This window comes from Pelobates fuscus, chromosome 9, assembly GCF_036172605.1.
Source record: "Pelobates fuscus isolate aPelFus1 chromosome 9, aPelFus1.pri, whole genome shotgun sequence".
Taxonomy (NCBI): Eukaryota; Metazoa; Chordata; class Amphibia; order Anura; family Pelobatidae; genus Pelobates; species Pelobates fuscus.
The window spans coordinates 34499642-34522713 of record NC_086325.1 but is presented as its reverse complement, the minus strand read 5'-3'; positions in this window follow the sequence as shown (position 1 = coordinate 34522713).

The following is a 23072-nucleotide window of genomic DNA, read 5'->3' as shown; positions in this document are numbered from 1 at the left end:
AATGTACCACTACCTGTTTATTGATATTATAGGATAGAAACAATGACAGCTTAAGCTTTGTCCGGTTCAATAACTAAAAAGCTAATATGTGTCTATTCTTCAAACAGGGCTCTCAAAAGTAATCAAAAGACCCATTTTCTGTTTGCCTGTATCAAGTGAAAACAACAGACCTGTTCTCATTGGCATTTGATTCCTATCCCTACATACTTTCTTACCCAGCTTCCCTTGGCTCAAATCTCAGCTCTGGGATGTGCTGGCTGTGACCTTAGAAATAAGAACTGTGCTTTTATAAAACTGCCAACTCTAAACTACAAACTACCATCACAAAGCAAACTCAATCTACAATGATCTGTTTGCAGAGGTCAGTATGATTAGATCCCACTAGCACAAGCTTTTTTAGAAACCATCCATTCCAGCTTAAGCCATTGAAATTCTACATCCCCTAACCACTCACCCCAAATTGAATGCACTCAGTCTGTAAACAGAGGCAGGAAGTTAACCAGCCTGCTGGCACACCCGAACAACATCCCGGTGCTGCTTTTCAGCTTTGTCATCCTATTCCACTGATAGTGGGAAAGTCAATTAATAGAGTGGTTTTGGCATAAGATCCACCAAACAGTTCTCTGACTCATTACTATTTAACACTCAAGCAATTTCAGGATTATTCACTAAAGTCTGAATGGCCCAATACCAAATGGAGCAAAATACATCAAATTGTGTATGGGACCATTAAATTGGACATTGTTCATGCTATTTAACAATGTTTGGATTTTGCAATTCAGATCTTGATTTTAGTCAGACTGAAAGCTGTCTGACAGCTTAAATCTAGGTGCAAATGCTTAGAATCAGAATTCGGTTAGAATTTTTGCTAGGTTTTCCTGGACAAATTCAGGTGTTTAGTGAATAACCATGATAGTTATATGTGTTCTGTGGAGATTCCATCTTTAGCATGCTCTGTACTTGTACTGTGATATAACATACATTGACATACTCTATTTGGGTTAATCTCCTTGATTGTCTTCTGGCATCTCTAAACACAAACCTAGGTTGTTTATGCTGATATGTTAAACCTCTTTGTTTTCATAACTTGTCCATGCTTTTTTCAAAACAATAAAGAAGCATTTACACAAAAAAATTCTTCATGATTCTAGAATTATCAAACGAAAATAGTATTGCTCTTTCCAAGGTTTTTCGTCAGATGATGTATGTCAGGACTTACCAAGCCATAATTCTTCAGAGTTACAGAGAAGATCGGAATCTCCGCCCCCTTTATGACGCGATCTTCGCTCACCTTATAGGGAAGTCGCAGCACGGGTTAGACGCTGAGTTATTTTGATTTATTCCGAAAACAAAAGTGCCGGCTTAGCTCCCTACTTCTACTGAATTTTGTGTACCACTTCTGCTTGAAACCACCGACCCTGCTGACTTTTCCTGCCACTTGGAACCGGATTACCAATGATCTTGCTGACTTCTCCTGCCACTTGGACCCGGATTGACCACAACTCTTTTCGGAGGAATTTCCCTATTAGGCCAAAATCACCACCAAACAGGATTGTTAATTCCTTTCAAGGTAAACAGTTCCAATTTTTCCTATAACCTGGAAATTGTTATAAATTCTGAAACCTGCTACTAACCACACTGCTTGCTGAATCGGCTTCTCACTACTACTGTGATTTTCTGACATCCTGCTGAAAGACTTTAATTTCATTTTAACCTCTGCATCTACAAAAGTGAACTGATTTACTTGTCCTCGCTATTCTATACTAAGTTGTTCCTGCTCAACTAACAACTTGCTTACTCTGCTATTGAATTGAGGAAAATCTTATTTAATTATCAATAATACTATTGGAAAATAATCTACCTGCAATCTATTTTTGTGGAATTTTCTTAAGACATCCAAATGTCTGCTGTTGAGTTACAACATTTCTATGTAACCTAACAATATAAGACTTTTTTAGTAGAGCTATAGTATTTTGATACGATATGCATTATATCAGACCGATAGGGTAAATCATGCATTAGGGGAAGTTATTTTAGTGTGGAGTGTGGAGTGTGCATCTGCTCTTTAACTAAAAGCTATGTATAAAAAACATGCAACATGCCTAGACTGTACATAGGATAGAAACATAGGCCGGAAATTGATGGCATGGGCTAGATGAAATTTGTCAGTGTCAAAATACATGTTATGATGGATGCATGAATCAAAACATTCATTTGATTCACAGCCTTGACTTTTAAAGTACTAGATGTTTCCTACAATGCAAAAAAAATAAAAAATAATCTAGAAATGAATTCATAAAAATATTTAAAATATTAGACTAGGTCTTAAAATGTGACATTGTAGAAAAGTGAAAAGGCAATACAATCTCCAAAAAGAAAATATGAACCATTTTTTTTTTTTCCTGGAGCAACACTTTGTTAGATTTCTAATTAATTATTGTAATAAAATAATGATAATAATATATATAGCGATTTGCCCATGGATGTCAAGCTACAAGCACTTCATAATGTTTTATCAAAATAAACACAAATATATATGTTCCCATACCGAGAGTATGAAACATAATCCATTTAAACTTTACATGATAGGAGAATACATTGACGTGTATTACATTGTAATAATGAAGAATTATTATTAAATTAAATAATAACTGTAATTAAAATATGTAACTGTTAAGTGGTAATCACCTACTAAGCCCTCAATGAATACTTTTCTAACAACCTACTTCCTACCCCTACTTTTACCCTTTGTGTCACTATACTCCACGCCCTCTAGAATGTAAGCTCATCGAGCAGGGCCCTCCACCTCTCTGTTCCTGTATGTCCAATTGGCTGGTTAAAATTACATGTCTGTTAGTCCACCCAATGTACAGCGCTACGGAATGTGATGGCGCTATATAAATAATAAAATAATAATAATAATAATAATGACTGGGTACATATGTCTGTTAAGAGTTTCTATGTCTTACTATTACCCCTCAGGCTATGCCTAATCCTTCAGTGTTCAGCTGAAACAAGGTTCAAATACATGTACCATACATGAACACCTGGATTCTGTAGCTTTATAAGTGGTCACATAATAACAGACAGTATTATAAATGTCTGCTATTATGTCACTGTTCATGCACCTCAAGTTCAAAGACACACTTGCTTGCCTCTATTTCCAATTTTTTTGCCCAGACTATGATCTCCAATAGCACGTGAAATTGGCAAGATTGCTCCATCTTTTCATGTTATCCAATACATCACTCACCACCACAGCACGTTAAAGGTTAATATTGGCAAATTCTTATCCTGTGTGTCTTGTTTTTTTGTGTTGAAAAATATCATGTTTCCCAAAGAATGAGGGTTTAAATAAAAAAGTTAAAATTCTATTTCCAATCTTCAAACAGTTATACTCAATAGTATACGGTATTGTAGTTGAACACAATTTTGCAGACAGAAATACTACTGTTTAAAATATTTTATAAAAATTATCGGCCAATACTTTTTGCTGGATATTAGAACTAGTCTGACATTGACATGCAAGATGGGTAACTAATAACTTACTCAGCTCTTCAATAACTCTAAAGCTGTTAAATAGAATTTAAATGGTGTAGTCTGCTATTCTCCCGATGCATATGGATATGCAGCTAAGATCCTGACTGCTTCAGCCTTTAATAAATGGAAGTGGTCATTCTTCCCTTGGTTGTCACTTTATATTCAATTTGTCTAAAATTTGGCACACCATGGAAATTTTAGAATGATTTCATATTTGTTACTGTAGCGGTACTTAACTGGTCCTCATACTGGCAGGGGTCCTCTGCTCGAACCGCATGAGGCTTAAGCACTCCTGCCTCCAAGCAACCTTGTGCAGCTCGAACACTCCTGGTATGGTCTGATAGGGTGCGCGGTATGGTCTGGTGGGCCAATGGGAGCGGTTTTCTCACATTGGCCCATGTCATTCTGGCACCCCTATTCACTCATGTTTTGGGGCGCAGGCATGACATGGACTAATCAAATGAAACACAGGATTATTTAAACTTACCTGGCCCTGAATACTGTGCCATATTGTGGTTTCTGTTCCCAGTACCCTTTAGTGCATTCCTTGAGTTATTGTATTGCATTTTGATATTGACCCTGGCTTTGTTTCTTTTTTTTTTTTAATTCTTTATTTTTGGTGTGCATAAAAGGTTTACAACGTTGCTTGTATGACCACATCAGTCGTCACAAGCGCAAATTTCAAATAGAAAACATATATGTGGTATGTGAGGGACATGCACACATTTTTGTGTTATAAGCTCGCTTAACATCGTGACATCAACAAGTTGAACAATATATGAACAATAATAAAAGGTGGGTACATGCTTGAGTAGTGGGGTATTATCAGAATTGTGCCATAAGAGTTAGTGCTATAGTAGTGTGCTTAAGCTGTAGGATATTCGCACACTGTAATGGGGAGGAACTACGTTGGCCTTTCGTTTTAGCTGAGGTTACGTGGGCGCGTTTTAGCTGAGGTTACGTGAACGCTAGACAAGGTTACGTCATGGTGATGCAAATAGGTCTTAGATATTCTTGCGATGAAGAATATAGCAATACAAAAAAGAAAATTCAAGAAAAAATTATAAGAAACAAAGAGCATGATTTGAGCTGAAACGTAACCTCTATTTTGATATGCCTATTCATGTAGATAAGGAGTACACGTCCCTGTGGCGTGTTCCATAAGTAGCCAAGGTGAGACTGCGGCTTAAAAGTATGTACGTCTTTAATAGGAGTGTGTGTCGCCCGTTGCATTAGTGTGGCCTATGCTGCCGTGTGTGTGGAGCAGTGTTAATGATAACCCTGTTGTTGCGGTCAGCTTGCACCTAATGTTGGAGTGACTCGTGTGACGTCCCCTTACGAGATGACCTATGTTCGGCTAGGCCGTTATACTGTCGGGGCAGGGTAGTTATTCATGTAGTCTTGCCATAAGTATATGGATGGGTGGGCGTAAGAATGCGTCCCGTGTGTAAATCATATAGAAGGCTCTACAGTAAAAATAAAAAACAAAAGAAAACAATACATTCTACATTTACAGTACTAAGATCATTATGTGACCTGAACGCTATTTCCAGTTGCTGGGCTATATATTCAAACATGCTATTCCATATGATAGACACAGTAAGCTGGTTTAAGGCTTGCTATCTAGTATTGTAGTTTACTAATAAACGACCTGTTGCTGAATGAAGGGTCTGCTGTGGCTAGAGCTTAGTCACAGCATCTTAACAAAAAAGCAGAGACTCAGTAATTAATATTAGGTACTCGTCTTGGGAAAAAAGTATTAGGGGTAAATAGGAGTCTAAACTTGAAGGGTGCGCCCAAAGGTCAGCTCCCATGCAGGATAGCGTCCGGGCAGTAGCAAAGTTCACATGGTGTGAGTGTGGGCCACGGCTGGATGCCAGATGATGAGGCAGTCCCCATGTACCTAGCCGATACCCGTTCTGGAGGCCGTGGTTGCAGATCTGGAGTGGGACGCTAGCGAGGTGCCGGTCCGCTGTGGCATCTTCGGTCCTGGCAGTGGTATGAGGTTGTTGCCGGCTAGGTGCGCGTTTGGTGTCTGAGTGCCTCTTCCCTTTGGGTCTATTTCAGCGGTGCTGGCTGTACGGCGGACGGAAGATGTCGGCGGGCGCTTTGTCTGGCGGTGGTGCTTAATTGGTTGTTGCGGGCCATTGGGGCCCCACATGGCGGGCGGTTTGCTGGAGCCTCCTGATGGCGCCTTTGCTCGGCGTCTATGTGGCTGCTTCAGGCAAGTGGTGCCCCGACTTCGCTTCTTCCGCCGGGTCTCCTTCTTGGCTTGTGCCCACTCTCGCGGTGGTAGCGCTGAGCTTGGATGACCCGGCTGCGTGTTGATGAGTGTGCAGTGGCTCGTTGCCGGTGTTGCTGGTACCGGTGCGGGGTGCGAGCACCCAGTTTCGATGCGGTCCCAAAAGCGCTGGCATACCGCATCAAATTTTGCCCTGAAAGCTCTTGCCCAGTCCTCGGTATCTTGCTGTCGAGGATTAGCGGCCCTGCTGTCGGCCATCTTAGGTAGGCCTTGTGGTGCCGCCCGGGCGGCGTGGTTCGGGTCTGCGTCCCAGGGGTGAGTGCTTGCCTTTTGCTGGTGGACCGGGATTGCCCCCACCGGTCCGGGGGGGGGGGGAACTGGGATCTGTCCACATTGAGTCCCACAGTCGTAGTGGGGGGAGAGCGGCCGTCTCTCCTGCACCCACCTGTCGAGTAGGCCTCCGACAGTCGTTCGGCACAAATTGCTGATTTCTGAGTTTGAGGGGTATCATTTTGTTCTGCCCAGTGTTCCCAATCGATTGCTGGCTCTGTCGGCCTGATCAGTCTGTCGGCCTGACCAGTTGGTTCTGCGGCCAGGCCCCGCCCCTGGCTTTGTTTCTTGACTCTGAGTTTATCTTTGACCCTTGCCTGTCTTGTTTGCCCATCTGACTATTTCAGTGTACCTGACTCTAGCTAGTTTTTAATTTTGCTGTCTCTCTGTTACCCAGACCTAGGCTTGTATTTCAACTATACTTTACTCTGTCTAACATTAAGTCCGGCCACTATAAGGCCCGGCAATACATTTATTTTCCTTTGTCAGATCATTGCTATACTAAACACTGTGTGTTAGTGCTATACTTTGTGACAGTTTAAACAGTAATTTAGATCATAGATGGACAAAATGAATATTGCCAGTTGTTAAAAAACTACAACTTCCATGATGATTTGCCAACTTTAAGACTAGGACTGCTGCTCTACACCTGAGGATTTGTTCTTTGACATAAAGGGACACTATAGTCACTGTAACCATTCTATCTCTTTGAATTAGCTATAGTGCCTGGAATTCCCACGGCACTGCCCCTCCATTCAGTGTTGAACCGCATAAGAGCAGTTTAATATTAAACAGTGTCCCTGGCCACCCACAGTTTGACCCCTTCTGGAGGTGTGGCTCAGGCAGAAATTACACACTACCTTGTAGTCATACCCTTCATACCTTCAGTTGAAGCTGTAATAGGCTAAAAGCAGTCAGTTGAAACTTCTGGCCAATCACAGCTGCCCATTGCTGCTCAGGTTAATAGTTCCTCATTAGCTAAAGCAGCACAGATGAGATGGGATGCTGGGGACTCTCGTTTAGCATTAAAATATTCAAAAACATTAAAAACTGTGTAATGCTAAATGAAATGACGGTACCAGGGGACTCTAGACACTAAAATCTATTTCATGAGATGAAGCAGACATCCTACTGTGTCCTTTTAAAATGTTATGACTTTAAATTGGTAAGACTTGATAAGCCAATTGTTTTTTATTTTCATTCACAATCTGTTTTTATGACAGTCACAGGGTTAAATGCGTACATGTATTTCTGCACTTAGGTATGCATGTTTTTCTGTAACAATTTATGCATAACTGAATTGGCAACTTGCTATACCACCTTTACATTTGCAAGGTGCATAGTGCATCAAAATTTCAAGCCCCGAACATTCTCTTAAATATACTATAAGTATGTTAAGGCAAAATACATTTTAATAAGTAAAGACCACTGTGCTGAAAAATAGGATGTAAAATCTGTTCTTCTAAAATGTTACCTCTGTAAGTATCAAATACCCAGTTTTTATGGGATACACATTTGACCTTTAAGAGACAAATAACATTCTAAATATTAGTTTTATAGCATACTCTATTATTTCCATAATAATCTTGTTTTTTCTAGTACAGAATCTAGCAGAATACAATTCAGAATGTATCTGGCTTTATAAGACATAGAAAATGGTTATATTAACTCATTCATAATATATAAAAACAATGTAAACACTAGGAATGGAAACACTCTTTCAGGACATGTTTATAGATAATCACTTTATTGCACACAATATATCCAAAACGAAAAAAAAAAAGATATGTAAGCTACCTACGTAGAAAAGCATGTCTTTAGTTTGTTAACCATTTAATGGACTTTGCATACAAGCCATCATTACAATCTGATGATTAAAACCTCATGCCATCATACAGTTAGTGCAGTTCTATAAGGTTCTGCAGATGCTAAACGAGCAGGATATTCCATGTCAGAATTGGTTCTTTGAAGAACATGTTTTGATGACTGTATAGAGCATCGTTAGCACTGAAAAGCTAAAGATGATGTTAAAAAGAATGTTACTGAAAGCAATTAATGATCAAATATATCAACCGAGATATAGAAGGCTTTTCTAAGAGGAAAGTGGAAAATGATGGATAAGTGTTGTTTCTCAGTGTTGAAGACCATTACTTAAAGTAGCAGATTTCTGAAAAAAAGGCAAAGTAGTAATCAATGTGCAATGTGCAAACTGAAATCGAAAGATCCTTGTTCAGAAGGTTGGTAGGACCTCTAATTGATAGTGAAATCTTTCTAAATATACCAATTGTGATTCCATGCTTACAGCAATTTAAATACCATATGTGAAAAATGGTAAAAAGGTATTTCAAAATAGTAATAATAAATATTTACATGGAAAGTAATAAACATGGACATTAAATTCATTTTATCACGAGAACACTATTGCGTAAACAATGGCCCAAATATTTAAAATTTGTCATCAATTAAAAAATTGACTTTCAATCCTTGGGAAAGAAAACATATTTAGAAGCATTCAAGTACCAAGTTAGAAACACTAATCTCATTTAAAATTATAAAGGAATATAAAAACTAAAATTCATGTGTAAAAAAGAAAACACTGTAAAACAATTTTGTACATTCAGACATCTAACATGCTGTTTTTTTATAGAATAGTTGAATAAAATTTTACCATCAGAATTGGATACATTTTGTCTCTTGCAATACCTGGTTTTATTGTTTCACTATAGTTGTTATGGTAAAGTTACCTGCCTCCATTTGCAGCTTCAGTAAAACAAAACAAAAAAAACACACTATATGCTAATAGATGGGCCATCCATGAACATATTTCTCTGCAGAAAAGTTAATGAGCAATATGTTGTTAATCCCGTTATATAAAAAGCGAGCCATGGTTCTTTTTACTTTGATAAAAAAATGGTAAAAGTAAATGGTATGCCATCTGGATCTATTAGTGAACTGTGTCTTCATGCAGTTGAGGAGTCAGAAAAATCTGTTTGCTGATACCCGTCTAGTAACCTGGAGCTAGTGACGGATGTTTTTCTGAGCACTACTGCAGAGGCACTAAAGGCACTCACATATGGTTGATGCAGTGTGTTGGTTAGGTTGCAGTTAATTATGCTTGGTGTCATTTGCCTAATCATCTGTATTAACAATATATAGTTTTAACGTCTTAATCTCATTCGTCCTGCCCTTCATTTGTGACCTGCAGCATTCCTTTGTTTGCTTTAAAAATACTGCTGTACATTACATGATTGTGTGAAATGTATTTCAGCTATTCAGCTTTATTTTGTAGAAAATTGGCGACTGAAGTAAATAACCAGTAGTACTTACAATATCCATTAAGCACTGCTTTGTGGGTTTATAGAAAGTTAAAACGTGCATCATGATTGACTGAGTCACTTCCTGTTTTTGCAAGAGCTCACAACATATTTTGCATAGCCTGTGAGGAGATTCCTGCAAGAAATTCAAATGTAGCATTTTCTTATGTTTTATGTTTGATTAATTGTGTTTGCATATATTATTTATCTATATCATGCATTAAATGTAATATATATATATATATATATATATATATATATATATATATATATATATAGAACCGAAATAATCAGCACTCCCAGGATTTGTAAAAAAATAAATGTTTCTTTACTCCATTAGTCGACGTTTCAGCTCCACTTGGGAGCTTTCATCAGGACAGCAAACATACATGTTCCACTTGGGAGATTTCATCAGGACAGCAACCATGTATGTTTGCTGTCCTGATGAAAGCTCCCAAGTGGAGCTGAAACATCCACTAATGGAGTAAAGACATTTTGCTTAGTTTTTTACAAATCCTGGGAGTGCTGATTATATCAGTTCTATGTTAACAGTGCAATCGAGCACCAGGTCTGAATTTCATTCAGAAGGCATTTTTTTATTTTTTATTTTATATATATATATATATATATATATATATATATATATATATATATATATATATATATATATACATACATTGTCAGCTACATATTGCCTTATAGGTATGCTTTCCACTTAATGCTCTAGTTCATAAAACTAAGAATATAGGATGCATACTTCTCCTTGATAGTTGATGTGTACCTAAATATAAAAAAAAATACACTGCAGCTTTTTCTCTGATCTCTGTACACTGCTATAGTTTGTCTGTCTAATCAAATATATCAAATATATGGGTCAACTCCAGCTAGGAGAGACCAGTGAACTAGCCATTTATATGATATCCTCAAATAGGAATAGACACGAAAACAACTCAAACATAAATTGAGTGTTTCAAAATGGTAAAACGTATTACAACAATTATATGGTCCGTGTAAGTGCCATTTGGGTGTGAAAATGCAAAAAAAAACACTTTCACTGACAATATCGTCTTTGTAATAAATGTTATGGATTTGAAACACTAATATTTGTGTTCAGCGAAGTCTTCCGAGTAAAACAGTACCCCCCATGTACAGGTTTTATGGTGTTTTCAAAAGTTACAGAGTCAAATATAAGATTTGCGTTTCAGTTTTTTCACATTAAAATTCGCCAGGTTGCCTTTGAGACCGTATGGTAGCCCAGGAATGAAAATGATCCCCATGATGGCATACCATTTGCAATAGTAGACAACCCAGGGTATTGCAAATAGGGTATGTTCAGTTTTTGTTAGTAGCCACTTAGTCACAAACACTGGCCAAAATTTGCGTTCAAATTAGTGTTTGTGCCGTGTAAGTGCCATTTGGGTGTGAAAATGCAAAAAAAAACACTTTCACTGACAATATCGTCTTTGTAATACATGTTATGGATTTGAAACACTAATATTTGTGTTCAGCGAAGTCTTCCGAGTAAAACAGTACCCCCCATGTACAGGTTTTATGGTCTCTTGGAAAGTTACAGGGTTAAATATAGTGCTAGCAAATTAAATTCCCTGGACTTTTGGCCTGGGTTGTCAGGCTAGTCTTGCTAATTGTAATTAATAAAATTACCTAATTATGTAAAATTATTACATAAAGAAATATACATAGAATTATATATATATATATATGTATGTGTGTATATATATATATATATATATATATATATATATATATAAAATTAAGAATGACCGCCGTTGAGGAAGAGATGAAGCTTGTATTCAACTTATCACCAAAAATCCTGACAGAACATAATTTATCAGTACTCTCCAAAGGGTTGACCTTTGTACCTGTCTCCAAACCGGCCCCTCTACAAGTCGATATCGAATTTTATAAAATCCAACGCACTCTGACCAACTATGAAAGGTGGAAAGACAGTACCGCAACATCTGATACCACCACTACAACCACTCAACAACCATTTAAAGTGAAGTACAAAGGAGATTTAAAAACTTCTAATACATCTATTAGGACATTTATGCAATCAGTGAAAAACGAATCCGCACAAATACTTAAGAATCCCACCGATAATCAACAGAATCTAACTGGATCTGAAAAGACAGCCCTTAAAGATTTAATGTCAGATCCCAACATTATCATCCGCCCTGTGGACAAAGGAGGAGCCATTGTGGTGATGTCCTATGCCAAATACAGAGATGAGATATATAACCAACTCTCAGATACAACCACTTACCAGAAACTAACATTCAACCCCGTGAAAAAAATTCAAAATAGCATTCAAACCACAATCAGCACCGGGGTCCAGATGGGCTTCATCGACTCAAATTTGGCCAAATTTTTGTACGTGGAACATCCAAAACATCCTGTTCTATACACACTACCCAAAATTCACAAAGACATGTTGAATCCACCTGGAAGACCGATAGTCTCGGCTCGAGACAGTCTGCTTGAACCTATCGGCAAATACATCGATCACTACATCAAAACTTCCGTTATGGACCTTCCAAACTGTTTACGAGATACCAGTGATTTCTTGGAAAATATCAAAAAGGTAACCTCAGTGGAAGCACAACATCTACTGGTTACATTAGACGTTAAAAATTTATATACCATTATACCTCACATAGAAGGTATACAGGCATTACGACAGATTCTTTGCAATTCTTCTAAATATAATGGTCCACCTGTCGAATTCTTTATGGAGCTTCTACAAATAGCCCTCACATGCAATTACTTTAAGTTTGAGGATCATTTTTTCTTACAATTGAGGGGCACTTCAATGGGAGCAGCAATGGCACCCTCATATGCCAATGCTTATATGTTCCTCTTTGAAACCAAACACATTTTGGAGAAGTTCCATGAACAGATACTTTTATATCATCGCTTTGTAGATGATATTTTTTTTTATATGGACAGGAACCACAAGCAGTTTGGAACAAATGATTAATGAAATAAACTCTTCAGAACTTCCGGTGAAACTCACACTCACGTTTGATACGCACATAATTCAATTTTTGGATGTTTCGATTTACAAAGACAGAGAGGATGGCAAGTTGGGATATACTCTCTACCGCAAAGATACCGCGAGGAATACTCTATTACAATGTAATAGTTATCACCCACATAAGTTGAAAGAATCACTTCCAGTATCCCAATATATGTGTGTGTTGAGATATAACAGCGATCCCATAAATCAAGTAAACCAACTACAAGAGATGACTGAGAGATTCCTGGCCAGAGGCTATAGCCGTGAAGTCCTCGAGAGAGCTATGGACAAAGCCAGTGGACACATGACAAAGGAACCCACGGAGACCACACGAAAAACTTCTGCTGCAACTAAGATGTATTTACCTTTCACCCTACACACCGGCACCCCACAAATCCAACGAGTTATGCACAAATATTGGGGCATCTTAGGTTCAGATAAGAACCTACCACCAATTTTCTCCCAAAAACCTAACATCAGCCTAAAACGGAATAAGAACCTGAGAGATCTACTCGTTAAAAGTGATCCAACTCTATGCTATCGACAAACTACAGGACCCAGCAAGAAAGGCTGCTATCGATGCAGCGGATGTGTTACGTGCAGTCACATGAATATAGGCAGTTCATTTGCCCACCCACATAGTGGCATCCGAATTCCCATTACCCAGTATATTACATGTATGACTGATCATGTAATATTCTTAATCACCTGTCCGTGCGGTCTGTCCTATGTTGGAAAAACGGACCTCACTCTCCGTGAACGGATTCGGGGCCATAGATCGACCATCACCACTGCATTCAGAGACCAAAAATCCGACAAACCTGTCGCTAAACATTTTCTCCAATTGAATCATAGACTTCCTACACTCAGATTTATGGCCATCGACCATGTTCCACCCAGTCCTAGAGGAGGAGACAGATCCAAACTACTACTGCAACGCAAAACTTATTGGATACATCGCCTGGACCCAGTCACACCAAAAGGACTAAATGAATATATTTCTTTTACTATGTTCTTATGAACTATCATCAGTAGTTAGTTAAAACATTAGGTCCTGCTCTTCAGATATTGATATATTTAACTTTGAGACCAACCAGCAGTGATATTTATGAGCACAGTAATTGCATAGTTGCATAACATTCATTTTTGCATTTTTGCTTTTTCAGGATCTTATTTTTACTGTCATATTTATCCTGCTCATTATTATCCTCTTTGAGGTATTTTTATGAGACTTTTTTGCCGAGCAGATTGCATCACATTTAGTGTTTTGTCACTTTTTCACTCATTTACACATGTCACTTTTTTATTTCACTCCCAGTTCTGTCTTTTCGGCTATTTGTCTCATAGATACATTTTTTACAAACTGGAAATCTTCCTGTTGAATACTGTTCTGGTATTCCTTTGTTTTAACCATCACCTCATGATCTCGTTTATGAGATCTCCTAACTCTTCAGTAAGCATATTTCCTTACGCACGGGCTCCCCTGGTTGTACATTTCCCTATCACGGAGTTTACACTCCATTGCCTAGCAACCACGTTGCATGTTTCACGGAGTTTACACTCCATTCCTTAGCAACCATGACGCACGTACGGACGCACGTCCAGAGAATCACGTGAGGTGCCGGAACACTTCCGGGTTCGGGTAGCTGCACACACCAGATTGGTGAGTTGATAATCTCTATTTTGTATTTAAACTCCGTTATTTCACCTATTGTTTGATCTTGAAAAAGACCCTTAGGGGTCGAAACGTCGATTTGATGATTTGATGCGTTACATTTTGATGTAAACCTTTTGCCACATTAAAAACACAGAAAAGAAGTCCTTTTGAGTGCTCCTATTAATTCTTAATTATATGTTTGGACGTGGGTAGCACCAAAGGCAAGAACAAGTGAAAGCTACTTAAGGGTGAGTGCCTAAACTATACCTTTTTGCTATATATATATATATATATATATATATATATATATATATATATTAATTTTTAACATTATTTTTATGTATATATAGGTATATATGTAGTGATATATACATATATACTTATGTATATAAAAAAAATGATTGGAAATTACCGCACTCCAAGGACTTGATGGAGCCTCAATACATGGGCTTTCATCAGGATGGCAAATTTGCCATCTTGATGAAAGCCCATGCATTGGGGCTGAAACGTCGATATTTTTAAATGATATAGAATGAAAGTTATATTTTATTTTTACTATCATCAAGTCCTTGGAGTGCGGTCATTTCCAATAATTTTTTTGTATCTTGTGTCTGACCAGCACCGGGCAATCCAGGAGTGCAAGCATCTTGGTTTACTTATGTATATAGATATATATTATTATTTTCTACATGTATTTTGATATCAATATATATATATATATATATTTTTTTTTTTTTTAAATTAAATTATTTACAGATGTATTTATTTTATATTATATATCAATATATATAATGAAAATTATATATATATATATATTTAATCAATATCATTGTATGTGTATTTTGATATTAATATATATTTATATATATATATATATTTATATATATATATACTTAGCCTTAGATCATATATATAATAAATATATATATATATGATCTAAGTATATATTATTTAATTTTTACACTGTTTTAATCTATTCCTTTTACAGACAGCAGGGGGAGTACCTGTCATTACAGACACTCCCCCTGCTGGCAATACCTGCTGGCAATACCTTGGACGGCTATGCCGTCCATGTGATCGTGAGGTCCTCGCAAGGACCTCACGATCACATGGCCCAGGGTACCCGAAGAGGATGGAGGGGGACTCACCTGGGAGTCCAGGCGTGGGCAATCGCAGGCGTGTGATCGCCGGCATGGGATCGCCGGCGACTGGGTAAGTACAAAGGACGGTTTGGGCGCTCTCTGCCGCCCTGTGGCATTTAGAGCCACTTCCTTAAGGACAGCATAGAACGCCCGCCATCCTTAAGGGGTTAAAACATAAAGTTTTTAACTTATTGGACTACAGCATCTTTGGTAATTTTTGATCATCTGATTTATCGAACTAAAAATAACATGCACTTGGAATGGCTGAAACTAGTTCTTTTTTTGGGGTACCTGGCACGATATCAGCAGTTCATTAATTCTCATATCACTTCACAGTCTTCAGTTGGAATTGTGGTCTACCCAATCAAAAATAACATGTTTAAAGTGTTTGCTTCTATACATTACAAAATAGCACACAGAGTCTATAATACATGTAGTCCTTTATTAAAGAAAATAAGGCATTATGTCAGATTTCCTTTAAATTGAACTTGCCCTGAGGCTTAAACATGCTATCCTGATATTGAATACATTCTTTATTTCTTGGTTCTGCAATAGTTTAAAGCGCTTTAAAAATACTCCTTTTCTAGTTAGGGAAAAGTTAGAAACTCTTTAAAAAGTATTATTTTCCATATAACTTTATATATTTATGCTTGATTAATTATTTCACAATGCATGCAACTCATTACACATGGTTAGTGCTTTGCTAAAATCACTTGTATTCAGTTGTAAATTGTCGAAACAGTTTTTCTAATCTTTTTTACACAATATATTATCTTTATTCTGCTGAATGTCTTTCCTCCCATAAGGTATGTTTTATTGAAATAACAAGAATCTGTGAGGTGAATAAATGCTCATCTAATCTTCTCTACCCTCTAGGGTGCTACAAAAGATGAACTTTATCAGTTGCTCCAAATGGTATGTGTTACTAAGACTTCTTTGCCGCTAATAACCTTGAAATAATGTGTTAATTGGATGTGTTAAATACGTATGTTTAGAATATGTTGCAGAACTAAGGGCATCTTAACTGTTCATTTTGTGCATTAGTAACAAAAAGACAAGGACATTATTCATTTTTAATTTATATTTTTAGGTCATTTATGTGTTCAGACCTTTAAAATATAATATGATTATCACATACAAAAAGAAAGTACATCTTTATTCTAGATTGAACAAATAAATAACCAACCAGTCAATAAGAAGCAGGTCAAAAACTCTAATTTATTGGTAATTTATATTAAAGGGATATTGCAAGATCACAATGACCCTCCTTATTTTATACTCTAAAAGACAGGGGGGATATGATAGAAACATTTAAATACATAAAGGGAATCAACACAGTAAAGGAGGATACTGTATTTAAAAGAAGAAAAACTACCACAACAAGAGGACATAGTCTTAAATTAGAGGGGCAAAGGTTTAAAAATAATATCAGGAAGTATTACTTTACTGAGAGGGTAGTGGATGCATGGAATAGTCTTCCAGCTGAAGTGGTAGAGGTTAACACAGTAAAGGAGTTTAAGCATGCATGGGATAGGCATAAGTACATTCTAACTATAAGATAATGCCAGGGACTAATGAAAGTATTTAGAAAATTGGGCAGACTAGATGGGCCGAATGGTTCTTATCTGCCGTCACATTCTATGTTTCTATGTTTCTCTACATAGTTAATTAAAAAATGTGAGAAATACATTCTAATATAATAAAAATAAAGAGTTGTATTCATGGCTGAAATAGTGGACTAAAGGACCACACATATTTATAAATCTTTTGAAAGCTGTGATAGATACTTTGAATTTAATAAGTTTTGGCCTCATTACTATGCTGTATATTTTTGCAAACTCAAATCTTTGTTCTTTTGTATAAAAAAAAGAAATGTTTTGCATAATGCTGCAGCATAAGCCTGCCCCTTTAATCACGCCACCTCACTCCAGAAAAAGTAATAGTTATCATGACTGATGCTTATGCAATTGTGTGATTTAGTTAATTGTTTCCTAAAGGCTTATTCCATCCAACATGACCACTTCTGCTCTTACAAGTGGTCATGGAGGTAGGAGTCAGTATGTAATGATGCCCACGGCACACAGGATTTTGGCAGAATTTTGTTCCAGGCTGTCAAATGTCGATTCTGTGCAAAAAGAAAGCTTATTCTTCCCCCCAATCCTATTTCCCACAGAATTGTCCATCATTGCATTTTTTTTAATAAATCTCTTCCCATGTCCATCCCTTAGTTCCCTCCCCAACCCAACTCAGAGCGTGCTCTAAACTTGGCAAACAGTCCAATCAAATGCTTCTATATGAGTGGCATTTGATTAGACCATGATTGGGCAGTATTGACGTCATGACGGCAGTGTTGATCCTTAAATTTTAGATTTTATAAGGAGGACCAGTACATAGTGCCCAGTTGAGCATTATCACATTTAATAATGTTAACATAGAGCTAGCTCTACTCTTACAACATATCCTCCCTCCCATTATCTGAGCCTAATCCCTAATAGAAGAAGGGAAGAATCATGTATAGACTTATTTTCGGTTTAGTTAAGGTTATATCAATCTACTAATATTTTGATTTATATATTTAATTTCACATTATACAGTCTTTTCAGAGTTTAGTGTTAGAAATGTATTTTGCCAATTAGAGATAGGGCACTACATTTTGTTAAAGAGAGGGCTAGCAGTTTCTGAGATATTACAATAAGATCATTCAAAACTCTGTAAGCTAACAGAGATAGTACACTGCATTAGAGCGAACAGTAATAGTGACATGATAGAATCTTCCTTCATTCTAACATCTTCATACCTTTTATTCAATGCGATGAGTATTTTATATTCCATTCTATGTGTATTGAACACATAAATTGGCCAGTTATTAGTAAATTGTATAATCCTGTAAAAATACCTCTGAAATATTTTAAGTCATTAGTCATTATAATATTAACAATGATATTATAACTAAGAACATGTTGTGAAGTCTTGGTTTAAATCTTTAGTATATAAAACATAAATATATATATATAGGCGTGGGATGGTATTAAAAGAGCAAGTCGGTTGTGGTGTGCCGGAACCGACGATGAGGTAGGCCTGTAAATAAAGAGGGCCCACCAAGAAGAAATGTAACAAAAAGGAGTTGATAAAGAGGAGTGGGTGGGAGGGTGATGCAGCGCTGACCTCGAACGGTATGGAGCCAGGTAAGGGGTGTCCCTTAAGTAGGTAGAAGGTGAGTCATACGCCCCTCCCACAATTACAGGCCAAAAGGCCGAATACTTGTGTTAAGGGCTCATGATAGTACAGAAGATACAAACACGTTAGGTGTGGGATGGTAATAAAAGAGCAAGTCGGTTGTGGTGTGCCGGAACCGCCGATGAGGTAGGCCTGTAAATAAAGAGGGCAAAAGTAGAAAATCTAATTTATTATGAAACGAGCAATATACATACTTTAACCAGACATATCTTGAAAGGCATTTCTAACTTCTTGTACCGGGTTAGGTATGTATCTAGAGTATGCAGAAGACTTCCAGCGCCCTAGTGACTTGATAACATGTACTGGAATGTTTGCACTGGACGCTGTAGTGGCTGCTCCTATGCGGAAGGAGTGGCCCGAATAGTTAGTTGCTTTGAAGCCTAGTTGCGTAAGTAATACCTGATGTGGGTCATGAAGGTGGTGGTAGTGAGTACCAAGCCTTGTAGACAGAAAAGTGGTTGAGATGGTGATGCTTGTAAAACCTGGGTATATGTGTCCAGTAATGTGACGGGGCACCACTCGTTGTGGGTAGGATAGTATCTAACCTCTACCGGAGGTGCGTGTTGATTGGTTTTGGAGTGATGCAGAGCCAAGATATAGTAATCCATGTGTTTTGTTAAGTGTGAGTGAAGCAGAATGTGAGTGGACTGGGTTGTGTTGATGGCGGTAAATTCTCTTGGTCTTAAAAACCCATAAAAAGCCATATAGATGGCGGTTTTAATGACAAGGTTTGTGTTGTGGGCAAAGGGTTTTAAATCTAGTAGTTTGGATAGATCTTTGAAAATATTGACGTCTATGGGTAGCCTTTGCGCAGTACGTGGGGGTTCGGATCTCTGAATACCCCTAAGGATATTTTTGATCTGGTAGGAGGACATGAAACTTGTGTTGTTTGGTTGTAATGTTAACATGTGATGTTGTATGCCTGTTAGATATAGCTTGATTGTGTTGTATGATAATTTGAGTTTGAGGTGGCAAAAGGAAGCAAAACCCAACAAGGATGTCATAATGAAAGGTTGTGCGATATTGTGTGATGACAGAAATCTTTTGAATAGAAGGAAAGCCCTGTCATCGGTCTTCCGGGTATTGGAGGATAGCGCTAATTGTGACAATGTCCTGCTATGTTGCATTATAGCGTCTAGTCCATTACTAGTTGGTGGAAAGGTGGAGTGGTCGTGGCTGTGCGTGTAGCTGACGGAAGTATTTGTCGAAAAGCCTGTAAATTGAAACGAGACAAATGGTCAGCAGCCGTGTTGCATACACCTGGGACATGCACACAAAACAAGAAGAAATTGTGACATGCAGCCAGCCAGGTGAGTTTCCTCAGGAACCTCATAATGGTCAGAGATTTGGATCGACCTTTGTTTATGATGTGGCATGTTGCTTGGTTGTCTGAGTAGCAACGTACTGACGAACCTGCCCATAGATGCCCCCATGTCACGGCAGCTGCCACAATGGGATATATCTCAAATAGAGCTGAGGTAGTTGAACTCTCCAGGTCCTGAACCTCTGGAGGCCAACTACCCCAAAGCCATTCATTCCTGTAAATTGCTGCAAAACCTGTGGTAGACGCCGCGTCTGACCAGATGGTAGGTGAAGAGTCAGACAGTTCAGGGAGGAACATGCTTTTCCCATTCCCGGTGGTTAAAAAGTTTCTCCACATAAGTAGGTCTGCCATGGCTTGGGTATCCAGGGGTAACCTGTGTGCATCATTGCTAAACAGTGGGAACATGTGTAGGAGTCGTGAGATGAAAGCCCGGCCTTGAGGTATAATGCACATGGCAAAATTCCGTGACCCAAGTAGAGATTGTAATTCTTTGCGGTTGCAAGTACCGAGGTGTAAGTAAAGGTTGATGTTGGTAAGAATGTTCTCTATCTTGGTGTGTGGCAGGCTGGCTTGCATGTTGGCTGAGTCTAGTATGACTCCTAGAAAAGTGATGACTGTATCTGGTCCTTCAGTTTTGGTGGGGGAAACTGGGACGCCCACCTGTTTAAAAAGACTGATGGTTTCTATGAGGCTACTGGGTGGGGAAATATTCTCTTTGATCAGTAAGAAATCATCCAGGTAGTGTATAACTGTAGGGCATCTGGCTACATTTAACAATAACCAGCATAGTGTTTCGGCGAATACGTCGAAAATGGGCGGACTACTTTTTGAACCAAACGTTAAGCGTGAGAAAAAGTAGTAGTGCCCGGCCCACTTAATGCCATGCAGGTGCCATAGTGTAGGGTGGGTAGGCAATAATTTGAAAGCATTTGTTATGTCAGTCTTGCTGAGCCATGCTCCGACCCCTGCCTGCATGATAGCCGTAATGGCGTGATCTATGGTGGAGTATTGAAGAGAAAATTCCTCAGAGGGGATAAAGGAGTTCAAACTCGGTGTGGTAGAGGTGTGAGGTGCAGACAGATCGATGATAAGTCTTTGTTTGTGGGAAGATTTCCCTGTGACAATACCAATGGGATTTGTCCTCCATGTGGTAAAAGGAGAGGACTGGAAGGGTCCTAATAAGAAGCCCTCTGCCACTTCTTTGGCTATAAGTGTGCTAACCGCTGTAGGGTTTTGTTGGGCAGATTGCAAATTAGGGCATTCAAGGATTCCTGTAGGCATGTGTATTAGACCAGTATGGAATCCTTGTGATAGACCAGTGATGATGAAGTCTACCAGATGTCTAGATGGATGTTGTGACAGTAATACCGTGAGTACAGAAATATTTATATCCGTTAAGTATTGCTTAGGGTACATTTTATTCGGACACATAGTTTTCGCATGTGCCCTAAAACATGTTGAACATATATGCAATAACCTACATCCACTGTAATTACATGCACCGACATTGAAATTATTACATATTTGGGATTTCCCCAAAAACTTGATAGGACGACCCAGTTTATCTTTGGGCGTTTTCTCTGCTGAACCAGCGGAACCAGTGCCCTGTGAGGTAGTAGGTTCGTTTGCAGTGGTAGGACAAAAATTGGCAGTATGGGCCATGGAGGAGCAGTATGCACAGGCCGGTGTTCTCAGACCTGCAAAGTGTCTGCAGAAAATGACCGTATCAATCTTGCTCCAGTTGGACCTTGTCCCGTACTGTGAGAAGGCGCCAGACACTTTGGCAGAAAAGGATCTATGGTAGTCATAGAAAGCTGACCCACCATATTTGTTGCCCAGGTCCACCAGCCTGTGCATATATAAGTCAAACTCCTCACGTCTGTGGGGATATACCGTACACATCACATCACGATAAATGCCAAAAGCTAAAACAAATTCAGGAATAGTAAGCTTCCTATTTAATCGTGCATCCCTAGATTTTACCACCACCGAGATATCGTCATAAGCGTATGTCTTATGTTCCACTATATCCTGGGAGGCAATTAGTAGTGAGGCCAGATTGACATCTTTACCTTGCAGGATATCTTTTTTGAGGTGTTCGGGTATCATGTGAGCAGGGTGAACCTCTTGGTCATCCGAGGTGATGGCTGGAGAGACTGATTGCAACTCCACCACTGCTGTGGGGATTGCCGTGGCCGTTCCAGCCATGGTGAGGGCTGTAGTGACTGATTCAAGTGTCTCCAGCCTAGAATTGACCTTGCTCATGGACGCCATGAGGGATGTGAGCATGCCATGTATGGCTCCTGGGTTAGACTGGCTAGATCCCTCCCCAGCGTCTCTGTTATCGGTTGAGGTGTGCAGTAACTTGTAAAGTTCTGCTTTCCTTGCTGTTGCCGGAAAGGGGATTTGTCGTCTCCTGAGTTCGCTAGTGATGTGAGGGATAGTCCACAACCTGAAAGATGCTGGGCTAGCAATATCCTCCTCCTGTGATGGGGTGTTTTCTCTGGCCGGAGTACTCGGGATGGAGAAATCCTCTACCCCTTCTTGAGACATACTAGATGACAAAATATAAATTAGCGTGGAAAAACCCCAGGGGATGTACTGGCAGGCTAATTATGTCGGGTAAGGCGAAACATCTTGTTTTTTTTTTTTTGGTGACAGGTGAGGCCCTGCTAGTTGCCAAGTGGCTGTGAGAGGCTCTATCTATGCTTTGGCGCGAGGGATTATTGAGGCTGCCCGACGTAGCGGCAGGAGTTCGTAGGCCTCTCGGTGACAATAAAAGAAAACAGGGGAAGGGAGTGACAGGTGACGCCCTCTCTATAATTTGCGAGGCGGCTGACTTACGTGTGGCCCGGGGGGCATTACCTCCGAAACGTTGAGGCGGGGTGTTGGCCTCGTGGACCACTAAACAATAGGCAGAAAGCCCAGAGGGGAGATACCTAATTGGGCCTATAACCCCTAAAATGCCAGTACTCTAAGTCCTATGTAGATAAGGAACCGTATGTGTTATACGGCGTGAGCAGGCTTAACGTACCTGGTAGTATGTATATGTTTGAATAAGCGACAGGTATAGAAAAACCTGGAAAACCTAAAGGGTTTAGAGACAAGATATACAAAGTGTGAGAATTGGATCCTTTGATACCAATTTAGACTACATAGCTGTAGTGAGTTGATATAAAGACATATGTAAGGTAAACATTATTTAATGAATGGTAGTTACCTAACTGGTCATATATGTGGTATGACCCT